Here is a 20,107-nt window from a genome sequence, read left to right on the forward strand (position 1 = left end):
GGTGCCACCTCCTTTGTAAGGCAATTTCTTGATGTACTCGAGAATCTCTTGTTTGTCTTGAAAGGTGTTTAGGAGAAACTCTGTCCGACGGTCAGTGCTGTACTGGGCCATGCCAATGCGGACTTGATTAGGACCAACACTAAAACTGTTAACCAGAGTGTAGAGAAAATCTCGGATCTGCTGGAAGTTTTCTGTTCCAATACTCCAGGAGCCATCAACCAGAAATACAATGTCAGCCTTAACCTCCTGTTTACATACTGGAAGCACAAGGAGAAAAAAGGTTGTGTTCAAATCTGAGAATGAACAGTGATTTTACGTCAATTTGCTTCAATTTTAGAAGTGTATTAATTATACATTGAAGTAATTTAGGTGGTGCTTTTTTAAATTTCAAAACAGCTTACAGTCTTTTGTAAGCAGTGTGTTTGACCAGCTGTGTTACAAGTACTTGGTGTCTTATTCTTGTAGCTGATAGACTTATTATTTAAAAGAACAAACCTGTTTGCTGTCCAGCACAGACAGTCACGCATGTTCCTATGAGCGTGATGACCAGAATGTGTGCCAGCGTCATTTTCAAGGTGTTTTTGAGATCCTGAGGTATAAACATTCAGAAGATTTTTAGTTTGGAATAACAACGTTGATGTGAGTTGAAGCTGTCTATCCGAAACATTAGCATGAGAAAAAATACTAAAATAAGAAATAAGAAGATAAATATCAGATAAATAAAAAAGATTCTTGGGACAGACATTACATTTAAGTCATTACATTTTGCAACCCCGAATATTTTGTGTGACAAATCTGTTTTAATTGCACCACAGTGTTTGAGTACATTTAGTCCAGTTACCTTTATTTCATGTCAAGATTTCACTTTGGAAGTAGTTAGCTGAACTTCTCAGATGTGGGTGAAATACAAAACAAGAACTAAAAACACCTGACACCTGAGCACTTCTATACATGTCTTAGATTTTCTACAAAAACTGTTAACTGGACAATTCTAATCATATTTAAATAAGAGTCGCAACATACTCTGGCACACTATACACTGAAAACATTCTTCATCTTTTTTTTATAATGGACAAATAACATAATATTGAGTAAAACATTTGTCCTTAAGTATAGCATATAATACAATGTAACATGGACATAGGATATATACACAATATAGCATTGTACTGTACAGAAGGAACCATAAAGAGGGCGAGCGACATAACAATTGGATCAATTATAATAGAACCTTTGGCATTATGTAAAGATTTGTATCCATATATGGTAAATGGACTGCATTTATGTAGCGCTTTTCTACTTATAGAGCACTCAAAGCGCTTTACAGATGAATGCCTCAGACATCTACCCATTCATACAACGATGGCAGAGGCTACTATCTAAGTTGCCAACCTGCACATTGGGAGCAGTCGAGGGTTCAGTGTCTTGCTCAAGGACATTTCAACACTTGGTGAGCAGGAGTTGGGATCGAACTAGCAACCTTTCGATTGATAATTGACTCCTCTACCTCCTGAACCTCTATCGCCCAACACATGAGTTATGGCATGCACCCCAGAATAAATGACACGCTCTCAGCATATCGTCGTGAAATGTCAAAGTGATTGAAAGTATGAGAGGTGAATGAATGCCCCCTCGTTTCCCACACTACCAAAAAACACACTACACTACTGATGCAGACCAGAAAGTTTGATATATGCAAACTGATATATTTGTATGTGAGAACTGGCCTCTGTATTCTATAAGGGGGTACCAGCCAGATGTTTTACCATTCTCTGTGCCCCCTCCATGTATTGGTGTCCCAGGTGATTGCCTATGTCATCTTTAACCCTAATTGCCACTGCTTGATAAAGCACCCAGTAGAATGCCCAGATGAACCCACAAGCTAGATAAAGTGCCCTTTAAAATGAAGATGTAACACAGTGCCCTATGAGCGGCCGGAGTCCAGCTCTCCCCTGGGGGGAAACCACAATCACCACAACACTCACCACTCAGTATTCAGGTTTCATTATTCATTATTTTTGTATTTTTTTGTATTTAATTGTAAGAAAAGGATTTTTATCAGTAAATGTAACATCATGATCTGTAAGTTATGGTTTGCGGTATTGCTTGACATTATCAAGCTAACTATTTTTCGTTAAAGCAATACAACCTTTAATTTACAGGACAGAGAGAGGGACGTACACAACTGTGTTCAAATGCTGAAGCATCTCACTGCATAACAAGGTATGCCATTGTAAAAGAGAATATAAATGTACTTACATCTGTGCTGTGCCCAGGAAGGAGGAGAGTTCACTCGTCTAGTTCCGCGGCCTGAGATGATCTGCTGCCCTGGTGAATTGGTGAGGATGTTTCTAATGCCACCACCCACCTACTCCACTCTCAGCCCATATGGTGTTCTTTTCTCTCTGCATGCACATACATTATCCTTGAGTATACTTGGACCTTTTTCTTTCTGTCTGTCTCTCTCTCTCTCTCTTTCTCTCTCTCACACACATATACACACACTATCCTTGTGTTTACATTAAGACACACACATATACACAGACACACACACAATATATTTGGGTTTACTTTGGAATCATCTCTTTGTTGTAGCCCAAGTTAAGTGTATTCACTCCTAAAGCAATGACATCAAATATGTCCTGGTGTTTACAGTAAAAATCTTCTGCAAACAACATGGACTGGACTGCCTACAGTCAAAGTTCTGGACATGTTACACAAAAATCACCTAAAGGTTGACTTTGTACTCAGTTACAATATATTTTTTTCATTTTGAAGTCTGAGGTTTGAGGTCTTACTCATATGTGTACTGATAAATGTTCTTTCTTTAAGATGAAACCCAAGATATTTGTGTCTCATATTTCTACTGAAGTAATGATTGTCTCATTTAGTTCTGATACTAAGCTCTGGTAAGAACATACTTTAATTCAGTTCTTGATAGAACAGAGTGTAAATGTAAGCTCCTATGTTTAAACATTGAACAAATAACATGTAACTGTTTTTGGTAAACATTTGTGATCTATTGGGTTTAGCTAAAGGTCCTGGCAACTCTTACTGCCAGTAGACAAGATAAGTATAATTAATCATAGCAAAGGCACATGGAATGTCCCTGCAAACACATACAACATTTCTACACAATATCCCGACAAAGTAAACTGTTTTAAATTAAGTAATGCGAGAGACTGTGCTTATAATAACACAGCTGATGCACAGTGTCTCGCTCACTTAGGGAATAAACTGACAAAGAACAACTGGTCTCTTGAGTAAACCTGAGGAAACTTTGTGTTATTTTGGACCTTGACCAGAAACTGGTAAAAGACCAAGAATTTGTTACATGCAATGCAATAAAACAGTATCTCAAAAATAGATCAGAAAGAAGAATAGATCAACACTTTAAAACATTTTTTATTTCATTTAATGAGAATTATTCAGCTTTATTTGTTGAAATTGCTCTTGGATCACTTTTCATTTATTTATATACATATGGCAGTGCATGTATGTCTAAACAGTAAAATCAGCATAATAGAAACACAGAGCTCTGTCCCGTCATTGAGTACCTTCTCATATCAGGCTTGGAAAGAAACATTGTCCCTGAGAGTCTAGCATTCAGGCCCTGCACTTTTCATCCCCACAATGGTCACACACAGAGCATTTCAACAAGCAGTGTCAGTGTTATTCAGTTTAGGAAGACAGTTTAATAATGATGGTTTTGTATCTGTTTAATCATTTCAATCAATTGAGAACCTTTTTAATTAATATGTGAAAATCTGTGCTGTAGCAATACTGTATTGAAACATAAATGTGATCTTCTTTGCCCTTTGCCACCTTGCAAGAGGGGCATTTGTACTGTTCAGTTTGACGAGAACCAGAACATATCTTTCAGGAACCAAGTATTTGTTCTACGTGAAACAGCTGCCCTGCATTACTGTACTAACCCGTCAGGAACTATTTGGGAAACAGACAAACACTGCCACGTTTACATTTTGAAGTAGATGCGTCTGGTTCCCCACTGGCCAATAGCAGAGCCACTGAAGAGGGAAATGAGGACGCACACACACAAAGTTTGAAATTGTATTCATATGATGTTTAATGTACAGTAGTTGTCACATGTATGTCATGTTACGTCATTATAGCCTATCAAAGTCATTTTTGTGGTTATGTACACATGGTTAAGTATTAAGAAAGAATACACCACCATATAATGTTTTATTATTTTTTATTATTTTTATGAATGCATTGCGGGAGGGGATTGGTAGAGATGGGAAGTGATGAGGGAGATGAGGATGGGACTGAGGGCAGCCATTTCATATTCTGTTCTTCATTTCACAAAAAAATATTCAAGGTCATAAAAGTGTCCCATTATGTACTCAAGGACATCTGCCAACTTTATCTTCACTTCATATATTTTTTCTGCAGCACTGAAATCATAATGTATGTGAATTAGCTTGGTATGGATAAATTGAGCTCCCTCCAATTGTGAGTACCTTAATTATAATGACAAATTATTAGAAACATATTATTAGACATGATAATATATTGTAGGCTATTGTTTCTACCTATGTACATACACACATCTACAGTCTTTATGATATACACTTTCTGAAATCAGCCCCAGCAATCCATCCAACTCCCCACTTTTTCTGAGAGAAAAGTTGCAGAGATGAATGAATGCTGCGCACTGTACTTACGAGGATTGGGGTAAAGCTCTAGTTCATGCACAACGTCACATTAGGTACTTCCATTGTAATTCTTTTCAGGATTCATTCCACTCAGTCTTAAGACTGTATTGCTAACGTACTCCTGGATAAAGACATGAGACCTTTATTGTAAATGAATTATCAAAATTTCAAACAAAAAAATGAATGAGGTAAAACAACCTGCTACCACTGTGGTTTCCCCCTTTGTTGAGTCACATAAAGGTGGACTGACAGTTTAAGGTATGTGTATCTAAGTGTTTAATAATTTCATATAGCTGTGATATAATGTCCTTTATAAGAATTATTTATGTTTCAGTTGTCCTGACAGAACAATACAGTAAATCTGGCATCGGTGGGACCCTGGCAAATGCAAGGCTGGTTGTGCTGAAAAGTATCAATCATTCAGCCATTCGTGACATTTTACCTGAATCTTGGAGAGGTCACTAAAGGATTTTAATTGGTCCTCAGGCCGTGGGTCTGACCAAGCAGGTGATGCACCAGGCTTTTTGGGATAGATACCCTGAAGGATCTCCATGCAGAATTTAAACATATACTTAACACACAAGACAAAAAAAATAGTGTAAATGTTAAAGTGATATTATTTTGTAAATGGCTTATGTTGTCTAGAAAACTGACTTAATCACTTTCGTTTTAGCCATATTTTCACCCTTTTATACAGTACACCTAGTGGCGAACCTTGAGGTAGCTGTGCCTGCCGCTTGGCTTGATGTGATGCGCACAAGTTAAGGTTTGCATGAAGAATATAGATGGACTCGGTGTAGGCATTGCTGATAAAACCTTCGGGCCTTCTCCAAGGTCATATATCTCCCATAGCTCCTTGACCACAGTGTAAACCAGCTTTTGCAGTTGAAGATGAGGCTCTTGCACAGTCTCTTTCACAGTCTCTTTATGCCCTTGTTGCTTTTTCACTTTTTGTCGCTTTGGTGTTTCAAGATGAGGCACCTTCTGCTGCTTTGGCCCTTCAAGAAGAGGCAATTGTGAGTATCTTAATTATAATGACTAATTATTAGAAACATAATATTATACATGATAATATATTGTAGGCAATTGTTTCTACATATGTACATACACACATCTACAGTCTTTATGATATATACATTCTGAAATCATCCCCAGCAATCCCTCCAACTCCCCACTTTTTCTGAGAGAAAAGTTGCAGAGATGAATGAATGCTGCGCACTGTACTTACGAGGATTGGGGTAAAGCTCTCGTTCATTCTCAACGTGATATTGGGTACTTCCACCGTAATTCTTTTCAGCCTTATTAGTAGTATTTTGCACTCCCAACAGTCTAAAGATCTTCTTGGTTACGTACTCCTAGATAAAGACATGAGACCTTTATTGTAAATGAATTATTAAAACTTCACTAAAAAAATGAACGAGGTAAAAACACCTGCTACCACTGTGTTTTCCCCCTTTATTGAGTCACATAAAGGTGGACTGACAGTTTAAGGTATGTTTATCTAAGTGTTTAACAATTTTTATATAACTGTGATATAATGTCCTTTATAAGAGTTATGTATGTTTCAGTTGTCCTGACTGAACAATACCAATTTAATCGGGCATCGGTGGGACTGTGGAAAATGCAATAATGGCTGTGCTGAAAAGCATCAATCATTTAGCCATTCATGAAATTTTACCTGAATCTTGGAGAGGTCACGAAAGGATTTGAATTGGTCAGGCCGTCGGTCTGACCAACCAGGCTCTCTGGAATACATATCCTGAAGGATCTCCCAGCAGAGTTCAAATATATGCTTCACATAGAAGACAAAAAAATTGTTTTAATGTTAAAGTGATATTATTTTGTAATTGATTGTAATTTATTTATTCATTGATTGTAATTTTTTGTCTAAAAAACTGACTTAATCACTTTAGTTTTAGCTATATTTTCACCCTTTTCTACAGTGGACGAACCTTGCAGTAGCTGTGCCTGGTACTTGGCGTGATGTGTTGCGAACAAGTTAAGGTTTGCAGAAAGAGTTGAGATGGACGTGGCAGCGGCATTCCCGTTAAAACCTTCGGGCCTTCTCCAAGGTCATATATCTCCCATAGCTCCTTGACCACAGAGTAAACCACCTTTTGCACTTCAAGATGAGGCACTTTCACAGTCTCTTTCACAGTCTCTTCATGCCCTTGTTGCTTTTTCACTTTAGGATGAGACACGTTTTGTTGCTTTGGTGTTTCAAGATGAGGCACCTCCTGCTGCTTTGGCCCTTCAAGTAGAGGCACGTTCACAGCTTCTTCATGCCCTTGCTGTTTCTGTTGTTTGGATGCTACATTCTGCTCTGCTAGTGTCCGTCCAGTCGTTCCTTGAGAATCCTCCTGTTTAGCACTGATCTGGGATGGGTTGGAATCAAAGGCCTTGTTACTCAGATGCAAGCTGAGAATGAGTCCCATTCTATAATTCGGGCAGACTGAGAGCAATATGATATCCAGCTGAGCTGTCAGTGGAGCACAGGGCGACCAGATATCCTCTATGGGACTTACAATTTAAGATTTCAAAATGTACTGCAATGTTTGGTAAATATTTTTAGTATATTTCAATAAAATACATAAAAGGACATTTTTCAGATATGTATATCTGGTTCATAGGTTATCATAGGTATCATAGGTAATTTCATAGGCTCTGGTTTTTAATTACCAATACAAACAAATAATCTATATGAACACTTAATTGTGGAATTATGGGAGTTGCATTAAATCTGTAATGACACAGTAATGAGTGAGTGAATAGTAAGCTATTGTGCCTGATGTGCTTCTTAAAAAAGTCAATAAAATGATAGCTGCAGGAACAAAACTATTTTACCGGTATGGCTGGTGGATACAGTTGACCTTCAGGTAACACCCCTTTCTCAAAACTCTGAAATCTGCTGTCAGGTGAAGCACTCTCACAGTTCTTGAGAAGGTCCTCACTTTCAACTGTGTCTATATTCTGATGATGAAGCTTGATGTTTCCATGCTTAAACTGCACGTCTGACACTCCATGTTGGAGTTTCTCAAAGCTAGGAAGTGGCTGTGAAGTCTGCATGTGATTCACTTTCACCTCAGAGCCATTCACCTTTGCAGTTGTTTTAATGCCCAAATCAGTGGCCTGCTGAATGAACAATAAACAATCATTATTTCATCAAATAATTAAGTTAATTCCTTTGCTGCTTAGCGATCCATTTTACATTTCGGCTTTCGCCATTCTAAGTAAGAGGCCATCTTACTGTTGCTGGAGTAGAGGTGAACATTTCTGAAGCAGAGAAAAGCTGTACAGCCTTTGGCGTCAATTCTCCCACTCTCTTCTGAGCACCTGGGAACTTCAGTAGCTCAGGACCATCATTAGGACATTCATTATGACCAACAGCCACCTCATGGTTTGGCTTAATTAGGTTATCATGTATCTGCAAAATGTGTTGTTACAATGATCACATCAGTCATTATAAATGATATAGCTTTCAGCTAAAAGTATTTGCTTTCGCAGTAATGACATATGTATTATGTGTTATATGTCATATGTATTTTGTAATGATGCAATATACTGCTAGGTCTTCTGATCTTGGTAAAGCTCTAAGGCGCTTCACTAACCTGTGCAGCCGCATCTTGGCCCCTCAGAATCAGGCCATCACAAATGTTTGTGTTTCCCTCAGAGTAACTTTCCCCAGATGAAGACATTTCTATAACCAGACATGCAGGAAGGCTTGAGTCAACATGTGTCTTTATTTTATGATTCACCCAAATAAATACATATCTCTTTGGAAAAGCTTTTACACATAAATAAATGACACAATCACACCTGATGAGCTGCTCCATGAGGTCACAGCCTTGCTATTCTGAGGTTGAGTCCAGACAGGAATGCGACACAAGGGGGTGTCGGTCTTATGATGACGGTCTATTTCCTTTGGTTTGTTATTCAAAGGAACATCCTCAAGGTTGTCAAAGCCAATGTTAGTTTGGTTTACCTTATTTTCAAAAAATGGCTGAGCAGCCTCCGTATTTTGCTGTGGGCAATCATTATGATCCTAGCAAAGAAGAATTGGAATTTTCCTCATTTTATGAAGGTTCCAAATTAATGTTTGTCCCACGTTTAGACAAGCAAAATGAGGCACTTCAAATCTAAAAATAAAATGGTTGCCAAAAGGTGATTCCTACCAGTAGGACTGCAGAGGACAGTTTGCCATCAGTTGAGAGCACTGTGGACACAGCCGCCTCCATCAGTGCAAATTTGTTGGCGCTCACATTAGTCTGAGGGTGCTGAAGAACATCTTCAGTTGTATCCAAAGTGTTGCTGCCTGCAGGCTGCAGGTGCTGCTTGGTGCTCTCTTGGTGGAACTCCAGTTCAGCCACTTCATGATGGAGTTTCTCAGAGTCAGGGGATGGCTCTATGCTGTCCAGTTTCACTTCATGGTCTTTTATCTGAGTATTTATCTCAATATCCTGCTCATGGATCTAGTAAAAAGAGAACAAACAATGGTCAATGAATGGAAAACTAAAGTACAATATAAGTACAGTGTGGTTCGACATATTACAAACCCATTTTGTGAAATCAGTTACCCTTATAGTGCTTAATATCCACAAACATTTAAGATGGAGGCAAAAATAACATTCCAGCAATTATGTTTGTTTCTGAACAATGTAGTCTCTTTTACCTCCTCCATCTCAGATGTGTGGCCACTCTCAGCAATATCAAGGTGTTCACAGACATCTTCAGTTTTAACCACAATGCCAGTGTCAGCTAGTTGAAGGTGCTGATTGATGTTTTCGTCGTCATATTCCAGTTCTGAGGCTTTGTGATGGAGCTGTTTGGAGTCAGGGGATGGCCAAGAGGTTTCCATGTCCTTCACATTTTTATCATGATCTTTGATCTCAGTAACAGTTTCTATTATCTGATCATAGAACTGTTGAAAAATAGAAATAAACAATAGTCAATTAATAAAACACAGATGTACAATGTACCAAGGAAAGCCATCTGTTTATTTTAGATGGAAATGTGATTGCGGGAAATCACCCTACATGTTAATCGATGTGACTGCTTCCAGATCTCTTTAAATATAAATACTTTGGGACTTAAAATGTAAGACTTCAAAATGTACCAAAATGTCCAGTATATTATATGAATTAACATTGTATATTAATATTATGGTATAGTGCATTTCAATAAAATACATAAAGAAGACATTTTTCAGATATTTACAAACTTAGAGTTTGTAGGTTTGTGGTTTGGTTTTCAATTACCAATACAAACAAATAATCTATATGAACACTTAATTGTGGAATTATAGGACTTGTGTAATGACACAGTTATGAATGAATGAATATTAAGCTATTGTGCCTGATCTGCTTCTTAAAAAAGTCAATAAAATGATAGCTGCAGGAACAACAATTTTACCGGTATGGCTGGTGGATACAGTTGACCTTCAGGTAACACTCCTTTCTCAAAACTCTGAAATCTGCTGTCAGGTGAAGCACTCTCACAGTTCTTGAGAAGGTCCTCACTTTCAACTGTGTCTATATTCTGATGATGAAGCTTGATGTTTCCATGCTTAAACTGCACTTCTGACACTCCATGCTGGAGTTTCTCAAAGCTAGGAAGTGGCTGTGAAGTCTGCATGTGATTCACTTTCACCTCAGGGCCATTCGCCTTTGCAGTTGTTTTAATGCCCAAATCAGTGGCCTGCTGAATAGAGAAAAAGAAATCAATATTTCATCAAATAATTAAGCTAATGTCTTTGCTGCTTAGCCATCCATTTCACATTTTGGTTATCGCCATTCTAAGTAAGTAGCCATCTTACTGTTGCTAGAGTAGAGGTGAACATTTCAGAAGCAGAGAAAAGCTGTACAGCCTTTGGCGTCAATTCTCCCACTCTCTTCTGAGCACCTGGGAACTTCAGTAGCTCAGGACCATCATTAGGACATTCATTATGACCAACAGCCACCTCATGGTTTGGCTTAATTAGGTTATCATGTATCTGCAAAATGTGTTGTTACAATGATCACATCAGTCATTATAAATGATACAGCTTTCAGCTAAAAGTATTTGCTTTCACAGTAATGACATATGTATTATGTGTTATATGTCATATGTATTTTGTAATGAGGCAATATACTGCTAGGTCTTTTGATCTTGGTAAAGCTCTAAGAATATCCGCAAACATGTAGTCACATAATGAATTACAAGCCATGTCCATTGGCTGATTTACATGTAAAATTTAAATGGGAGCAGAAATAACATTCCTGCAATTATATTTATTTCTGAAAAGTGTAGTCTCTTCTACCTCCTTCATCTCAGATTTGGGGCCACTCTCAGCAATATCAAGGTGTTCACAGTCATCTTCAATTTGAATCACAACGCTACTGGCAGCGAGTTGAAGGTGCTGATTGATGTTTTCGTGGTCATATTCCAGTTCTGAGGCTTTGTGATGGAGCTGTTTGGAGTCAGGAGATGTATCTTTTTGTTAGGTTACCAAAACGTTCTCCCAAAATATTTGTCCCACATTTAGACAAGCAAACTGAGGCACTTCACATCTCAAAATATAATAGTTGCAAAAAGGTGATTTCTACCCGTAGGACTGCAGAGGACAGTTTGCCTTCAGTTGAGAGCACTGTGGACACAGCCGCCTCCATCAGTGCAAGTTTGTTGGCGCTCACATTAGTCTGAGGGTGCTGAAGAACATCTTCAGTTTTATCCAAAGTGTTGCTGCCTGCAGGCTGCAGGTGCTGCTTGGTGCTCTCTTGGTGGAACTCCAGTTCAGCCACTTCATGATGGAGTTTCTCAGAGTCAGGGGATGGCTCTATGCTGTCCAGTTTCACTTCATGGTCTTTTATCTCAGTATCTATCTCAATATCCTGCTCATGGATCTAGTAAAAAGAGAAGAAACAATGGTCAATGAATGAAAAACTAAAGTACAATATAAGTACAGTGTGGTTCGACATATTACAAACCCATTTTGTGAAATCAGTTACCCTTATAGTGCTTAATATCCACAAACATTTTGTGGTGTAATGAATTACAAACCATGTCCATGGGCTAATTTGCAAGTAAAATTAAGATTGGAGCAGAAATAAAATTCCTATAATTATGTTTATTTCTGAACAGTGTAGTCTCTTTTACCTCCTCCATCTCAGATGTGTGGCCACTCTCAGCAATATCAAGGTGTTCACGGACATCTTCAGTTTTAACCACAATGCCAGTGTCAGCTAGTTGAAGGTGCTGATTGATGTTTTCGTCGTCATAATCCAGTTCTGAGGCTTTGTGATGGAGCTGTTTGGAGTCAGGGGATGGCCAAGAGGTTTTCACGTCCTTCACATTTTTATCATGATCTTTGATCTCAGTAACAGTTTCTATTCTCTGATCATAGAACTGTTGAAAAATAGAAATAAACAATAGTCAATTAATAAAACACAGATGTACAATGTACCAAGGAAAGCAATCTGTTTATTTTAGATGGACATGTGATTGCAGGAAATCACCCGACATGTTTATCAATGTGACTGCTTCCAGATTTCTTTAAATATAAATACTTTAGGACTTAAAATGTAAGACTTCAAAATTTACCAAAATGTCCAGTATATTATATGAATTAACATTGTATATTAATATTATGGTATAGTGCATTTCAATAAAATACATAAAGAAGAAATGTTTCAGATATTTACAAACTTAGAGTTTGTAGGTTTGTGGTTTGGTTTTCAATTACCAATACAAACAAATAATCTATATGAACACTTAATTGTGGAATTATAGGACTTGTGTAATGACACAGTTATGAATGAATGAATATTAAGCTATTGTGCCTGATCTGCTTCTTAAAAAAGTCAATAAAATGATAGCTGCAGGAACAAAACTATTTTACCGGTATGGCTGGTGGATACAGTTGACCTTCAGGTAACACCCCTTTCTCAAAACTCTGAAATCTGCTGTCAGGTGAAGCACTCTCACAGTTCTTGAGGAGGTCCTCACTTTCAACTGTGTCTATATTCTGATGATGAAGCTTGATGTTTCCATGCTTAAACTGCACTTCTGACACTCCATGTTGGAGTTTCTCAAAGCTAGGAAGTGGCTGTGAAGTCTGCATGTGATTCACTTTCACCTCAGAGCCATTCACCTTTGCAGTTGTTTTAATGCCCAAATCAGTGGCCTGCTGAATAGAGAAAAATAAATCAATATTTCATCAAATAATTAAGTTAATTCCTTTGCTGCTTAGCCATCCATTTCACATTTTGGCTATCGCCATTCTAAGTAAGTGGCCATCTTACTGTTGCTGGAGTAGAGGTGAACATTTCTGAAGCAGAGAAAAGCTGTACAGCCTTTGACGTCAATTCTCCCACTCTCTTCTGAGCACCTGGGAACTTCAGCTCAGGACCATCATTAGGACATTCATTATGACCAACAGCCACCTCATGGTTTGGCTTAATTAGGTTATCATGTATCTGCAAAATGTGTTGTTACAATGATCACATCAGTCATTATAAATGATACAGCTTTCAGCTAAAAGTATTTGCTTTCACAGTAATGACATATGTATTATGTGTTATATGTCATATGTATTTTGTAATGATGCAATATACTGCTAGGTCTTTTGATCTTGGTAAAGCTCTAAGAATATCCGCAAACATGTAGTCACGTAATGAATTACAAGCCATGTCCATTGGCTGATTTGCATGTAAAAATTAAAATGGGAGCAGAAATAACATTCCTGCAATTATGTTTATTTCTGAAAAGTGTAGTCTCTTCTACCTCCTTCATCTCAGATTTGGCACCACTCTCAGCAATATCAAGGTGTTCACAGTCATCTTCAATTTGAATCACAATGCTACTGGCAGCTAGTTGAAGGTGCTGATTGATGTTTTCGTGGTCATATTCCAGTTCTGAGGCTTTGTGATGGAGCTGTTTGGAGTCAGGAGATGGATCTTTTTGTTAGGTTACCAAAACGTTCTCCCAAAATATTTGTCCCACATTTAGACAAGCAAACTGAGGCACTTCACATCTCAAAATAAAATGTTTGCAAAAAGGTGATTCCTACCAGTAGGACTGCAGAGGACAGTTTGCCATCAGTTGAGAGCACTGTGGACACAGCCGCCTCCATCAGTGCAAGTTTGTTGGCGCTCACATTAGTCTGAGGGTGCTGAAGAACATCTTCAGTTTTATCCAAAGTGTTGCTGCCTGCAGGCTGCAGGTGCTGCTTGGTGCTCTCTTGGTGGAACTCCAGTTCAGCCACTTCATGATGGAGTTTCTCAGAGTCAGGGGATGGCTCTATGCTGTCCAGTTTCACTTCATGGTCTTTTATCTCAGTATCTATCTCAATATCCTGCTCATGGATCTAGTAAAAAGAGAAGAAACAATGGTCAATCAATGGAAAACCAATGTGCAATACAAGTACGGTGTGGTTTTTCCGACATTTTACAAACAAATTTCAAGAAATCAGTTACCCTTATAGCGCTTAATATCCGCAAACATTTCGTGGTGTAATGAATTACAAACCATGAACATGGGCTGATTTGCATTTAAAATTAACATTCCAGCAATTATGTTTGTTTCTGAACAGTGTAGTCTCTTCTACCTCCTTCATCTCAGATTTGGGGCCATTCTCAGCAATATCAAGGTGTTCACAGTCATCTTCAGTTTTAACCACAATGCCAGTGTTAGCTAGTTGAAGGTGCTGATTGATGTTTTCGTCGTCATAATCCAGTTCTGAGGCTTTGTGATGGAGCTGTTTGGAGTCAGGGGATGGCCAAGAGGTTTTCACGTCCTTCACATTTTCATCATGGTCTTTGATCTCAGTAGCAATTCCAATGCTCTGATCAGGGACCTGGTTAAAACAAGGAATAAACCGACAGCAATTAATAAAACACGGATGTACAATGTACCAAGGAAAGCCATTTTAGATGGAAAAGTGGAGGCAGCAAATCACCCTACATGTTTATTTTCAAAAAATGGCTAAGCAGTCTACGTATTCTGCTGTGGACAATCATTATGATCCTAGCAAAGAAGAAAGGAATTTTCCTTATTTTATTAAGGCTCTTTGAATTGTATTACATTTGGTTCCTAAATGTTCTCTTCTGCCAAACCCAAAGCTGTCTGTTTTGGGATGTGTTTATTACTAGAATCTTTTTTGTTAGGTTACCAAAACTTTTCCCCACAATATTTGTCCTATATTTAAACGAATAAACTGAAGCACTTCACATCTAAAAATAAAATGGTAACCAAAAGGTGATTCCTACCAGTAGGACTGCAGAGGACAGGTTGGCATCAGTTGAGAGCACTGTGGACACAGCCGCCTCCATCAGTGCAAATTTGTTGGCGCTCACATTAGTCTGAGGGTGCTGAAGAACATCTTCAGTTTTATCCAAAATGTTGCTGCCTGCATGCTGCAGGTGCTGCTTGGTGCTCACTCGGTGAAACTCCAGATTGTACAATGTACCAAGTAAAGCCATCTGTTTATTTTAGATGTGGATGCAGAAAAATACCCTTCATGTTTATTGAGGATTGTGAATAATTGATTGTATGTTATACTTTGAGTTCTAATTTCGAATGTCTCGATGGGGGCTCCATTTACATAATTTACTTTTTCGTTTTTCAACTATAGAAATATATAAAATCACTTAATACAGGCATTACTGGACCTCATAACTATGACTATGAATTCAGTACTGACAGATGGCTTTAGATAAAACATTCCTACCAGTATAGCTGCTGAATATGGTAGAGCTTCATTTGAAAGCAGTGCCCTTGCGTCCATCATCTCAACTTTGGTGCCATTGCCAACACTCTCAAGATGCTCAACAACATCTTCACTTTCATCAGAAGTGCCATCGCCTGTAGACTGATGATGGGTTCGCTATGAAGAGAGAAAACAATCCGTGAATAATACGCTGACATACAGGCACCTCACAAGCATAGGCAAAACATCAGCATCAGAGTGACATACGTATCTCTTTTAGAAGATGATTTACCAGCCATGTCCATGAAGTGCTTTGCACATAAAATACACTTATGGAAAGTGCATACTCACCAGTATGGCTACTAGGGGCAGTTGGGTATCAGGTGAAGGCGGAAGGGGCAGTTGGGTATCAGGCAGAAACGACACATTTGCCTCCTTCCCTTCAACTTTTTCATCAGCATATTGTTTGATGTCCTGATCAGTCTGATGAAGAGAGAATGAATGTGGACAAATTGAAAAGTGATACAGTACTTATATACTATGTAGCTGCCACGACACACCAACATTTTGTCAGAAAACAAATGTAAATGTTTTTTTTTTTCTATTTTTCAGCAATATAGAAATGGTACATTAACATCACAAACCTGCACAGCAGAATCTCTGAATCTTGTGACATGATCACCATTGATGTTTGTGCACCTTTCTGTGCCACTGCCCTCCAGTGAAAACATTCCTATGATACAAATATGTATTCAAATGTCATGACTACTTCTGTTTGCCGACCACCACAAAGAGATGCTTATATCTTATAGCTTAGAGCTACTTCTTGTTGTTTCCCTTCCCCTTCTGCCACACAACCCTGCACCATCCCCCACTTCCTATCTCCTCCAGCCCGACCTCAAGCAGATGGGTCCCCCCCTTATGTGCCGTGGTTCTGCTTAAGGTTCCTTCTTAATTAACAGGGAGTTGTTCCTTGCCTCCGTTGCCCTTGTGCTTGCTCTAAGGGGGTCCAGGCACTGGGCTCTGTAAAGCGCCTTGAGACAGTTTTATTGTTTTGGCGCTATATAAATCAAAGTTAATTGAATCGAATTGGAAAAGTATGTTGATTCACAAAAGTAACACCATACCTGGTGATGCCTGGGATTTCCTCAGCATTAACTCATGACAGAGCTGCACCTCCTTGGCCATACACTTGTCCAAAGCCAGGTCTACCTTCTGATTAGGTTGATCCACTACTCTTCCCAAATGAGACCCACTGTCTTTAACCAGGTCCTTGAGGCCATACCTGTATGTAATCATGGCAATCTTATAAATGATTACTTAAGAGAGAGCTATGTGTTTTGTGTAGCAGGCTTATGCAAGAGTTACAGAGTACAAAAAGAGTAACAGTACCTCTCAGTATCATCTTTAGTCTCATCCAAATGTGAAACCAGAATAAGGGGGTTACACATAACTGCCTCCTGAAAAAATAATTTTAGGTAGAACATACATTTACGAGGATTTTACAGGTAATTAGAGCAGCGGAGTTGGCTGATTTCTGAAGAAACATCACCTCTCCCTGAGATTTCATTTCCTCCTGCAGGCGGGATGCAGTTCTCATAGTCGTCTCTATGCGCTGAACCGCCTGGGTGAGCCGCTGTCTATCACTTGTGGCTGACTGGAGGATTTTTTGATAGCTTCGAGTTAAATTCTAAAGATAAAACAGATTCACAATCAATATCTCAATAAAAACCATATTCACGACAAAGACAGAGTTCCTATCAGCTCCATACTAGTAGTTCACATATAGAGACAGAAGGATCTTTACAATATCATCTTTCAATCATTATCAGTCATTTACAATTACAATTTTTACAATTGTAGTTAACATGATTTGGTTTAGATATCCAAGGTGTACCTGGTTCTTCTTGAACTCGAGTGTGAGGTGATCCATCTGTATTTGGATGACTCCTTCATCTGCTCCATTTTCCTTTTGATATCTGCCAGTGAAGGGGGGAACACAGTGGCGTAACGTAGTTACAACGGGCCCAGGTGCAGGCTATTATGACGGGCCCTAGTCAGTGGCATAAGGCAGTGGTTCCCAAACATTTTACAGTCCCGTACCCTTTTTTTTTTATGTTTGTGACCGCCACCGCCACACCCCCACATATTATGCCTATAACACTTAAAACTGTGAAATGATCAGGGTAGATCACTTACCGCCGCGCCCCCTCCCCCCGCGCACATATTCCGCCTATAACACTGGTCAGTGTAATTTTTCTGCTGAATATAGGTATACATCAGTATTTTTGGCAATGCGACTTGGCTATTCAGACTATTTAAATTGACATAAATATGTCTGTGGGCCCCGGCTACGGGCCCCCTACACCCACGGGCCCAGGGGCGACCGCACCTGCTGCACCCCCTATAGTTACGTCCCTTGGGGAACAGTTACCAGCAGGACCACGTAGAACTACAAGTACCGCACAGTGGTGCATAGCATTCTATCCCCCTCACCCCCCTGGAAACCGATTCTTGATGGTTGGGGTGTTACACCAAAAACGATTGAAATCGGTCCAGTATTGAGTAAGAACACTATAACCCAAAAAAGTAAAAATCTGGACCCAAAAAGAGAGAAACAAAACCTGGTTCTCCCTTAATTCTGTGACTTTAAATATCCATTATTACAAGCTTCAGTCTGAAGAAGAAAAAAAGGCGATTAATCGCGAATCCTCACAGCAAATTTTGCAATTAATTTGTTAGCCTAATTGTTTTTACCTACAGCAGTAATACATACATGCATACATTATTGATAAATAAACCACCAACCTTTTCTTCCTGGCGAGCCGACAGAGTTGGGCCTCTGTAATCCTCCTCTGAGCTTTTTCTTGCAGCCGGAGTACAGCGCTCCAATGGAGGGCACGCGACTCATCATCAGCTAGCATATTCTGCAGCATGATCAAGTGCAATAGATCATCTTCATAACTGGTATAAGAGCCAATAGCGACTTCATTTCCCTGAGGAGAAAGTTTGTGGAGGTTAGGCAACAGGCTTTTCTGTAATGCCACATGAACACACAAGAACACGCATTTTGGAGTGTTCTGTGAAACTTCATTAACTGGAGAGTGCTGCTCCAGAAGTCCTGATGTCATCTGCTCAAATTTTATGCCACAAACATAATTTTTCCTCTCCTGCTTTGGCACGTGTTGTGTAGAAAAATACTTGATTTTAAAATCTTTTTTATATACAAATCTTGATCTTTGCATTTCTATCTCTCTGATGGGTCCTTTTCCCAATATTAGTGGCTTAGCACCCTTTGGTACGATGGCCAACATTGGTATCAGTGTTTTCTTAATATCATCGTTATGGGCCAATCACTAAAGGTTATGGCACTAATACTTTTTCTTCTTACTATAGACCTATCTCTGCCATGTAAGGTTAGGAAGTTTGCACACTTTCTTATGTAAATTGAGACACTGATTGTGAACAGTAAATAAAATTCTTTCACAGTTTTTGGGCCTCAAACATCAGTCCCTCTACAACCAACAACAAACCACAGACAAACGTTGAAGCATGTATCCACTGACACATGGGTTAAAAACGAATCCCCCCCCCCCCTCAGATTCCTGGGGTCATGCAGAGTTTAGAGCAGGGGTGTCAAACTCATTTTAGTTAAGGGGCCACATACTGCCCACTTTGATCTCGAGTGGGCCAGACCAGTAAAATCATAGCATAATAACGCATACATAACGACAATATTTCTCTATGTTTAAATCATTGGTGAAGGTTTTTGGATGATAAACCCTATTTTAAGGTCTTTCTACAATAAAGACCAAAAACTCAGACATCAGCCCACTGTTTATCTGCCTGGGCTCTCCTCTGCAGATTCCCTCGATTCAAACGCGTCACAAAGCGAGCAGCAAGCGCTACTGCCTGTGGCAATGAGCGCTTCTGCCTCCGGAGCAGACGGTAGTACTCATAAACCTCCATATTCTTAAGAGACATTCTGATTCACAACCCTCGAAATGTATTAAGAAAAACAAGTGCAATTTCACCAATACTGTGCTTCAGTTTATCATTTACACATGTGCAGGCAGGCCGAGCTGGACCCCCTGGTGGGCCGGTTCTGGCCCGCGGACCGTATGTTTGACACCCCTTGTTTATAGCATCCAACGTAGCATCCCATCCTTCTACAAATTTGACCTAATTATCAGAAAACTCGACTGCTAGTAGGCTATTTTCAAAAAAGCCTCACAAAACTCACTTTTAATACTATTATTGTGTAAAACTCCAATTAATATCACAGCAAGCGTTTAACTCCTTTAGCATCTCATTATCAACTTATGCCAGTCTAGGGAAGAGGTAGTAGATTCAAGCATAATATTTTATCTCATATCCCTAGTTTTTGGCCCTTTCATTGGTACTTGTTGAATATTCTTACCTTCTGTGCTGTAGACTGGTTCTTGCTATTGGCCCCATCTCCAAGGCTTCCCCATAAGGGTGGCTTTAGTGGAAGTTTGCCATGTGGCTCACCTGAAAGCAAAAATATGTAAGTTGTAGGATAACACATGAAGACAGAAGATAATGGCTAATGGTCAACCTAGTTCTAGACCTATAGGGTTTCAATTCAATAATAAAAAATAAAAAAATGGCTTTAAAATAAAAGATGTATTTGAACCTACTTCCAGCCAATTGCTCCATCCTCAGTGAAAACACCCTGGAGGAGTACTAAAACGAAACGTTCAGTGTAAAAGTTGGTATGTCTGAT

Source organism: Clupea harengus, chromosome 11 (assembly GCF_900700415.2).
Source record: "Clupea harengus chromosome 11, Ch_v2.0.2, whole genome shotgun sequence".
Classification (NCBI taxonomy): Eukaryota; Metazoa; Chordata; class Actinopteri; order Clupeiformes; family Clupeidae; genus Clupea; species Clupea harengus.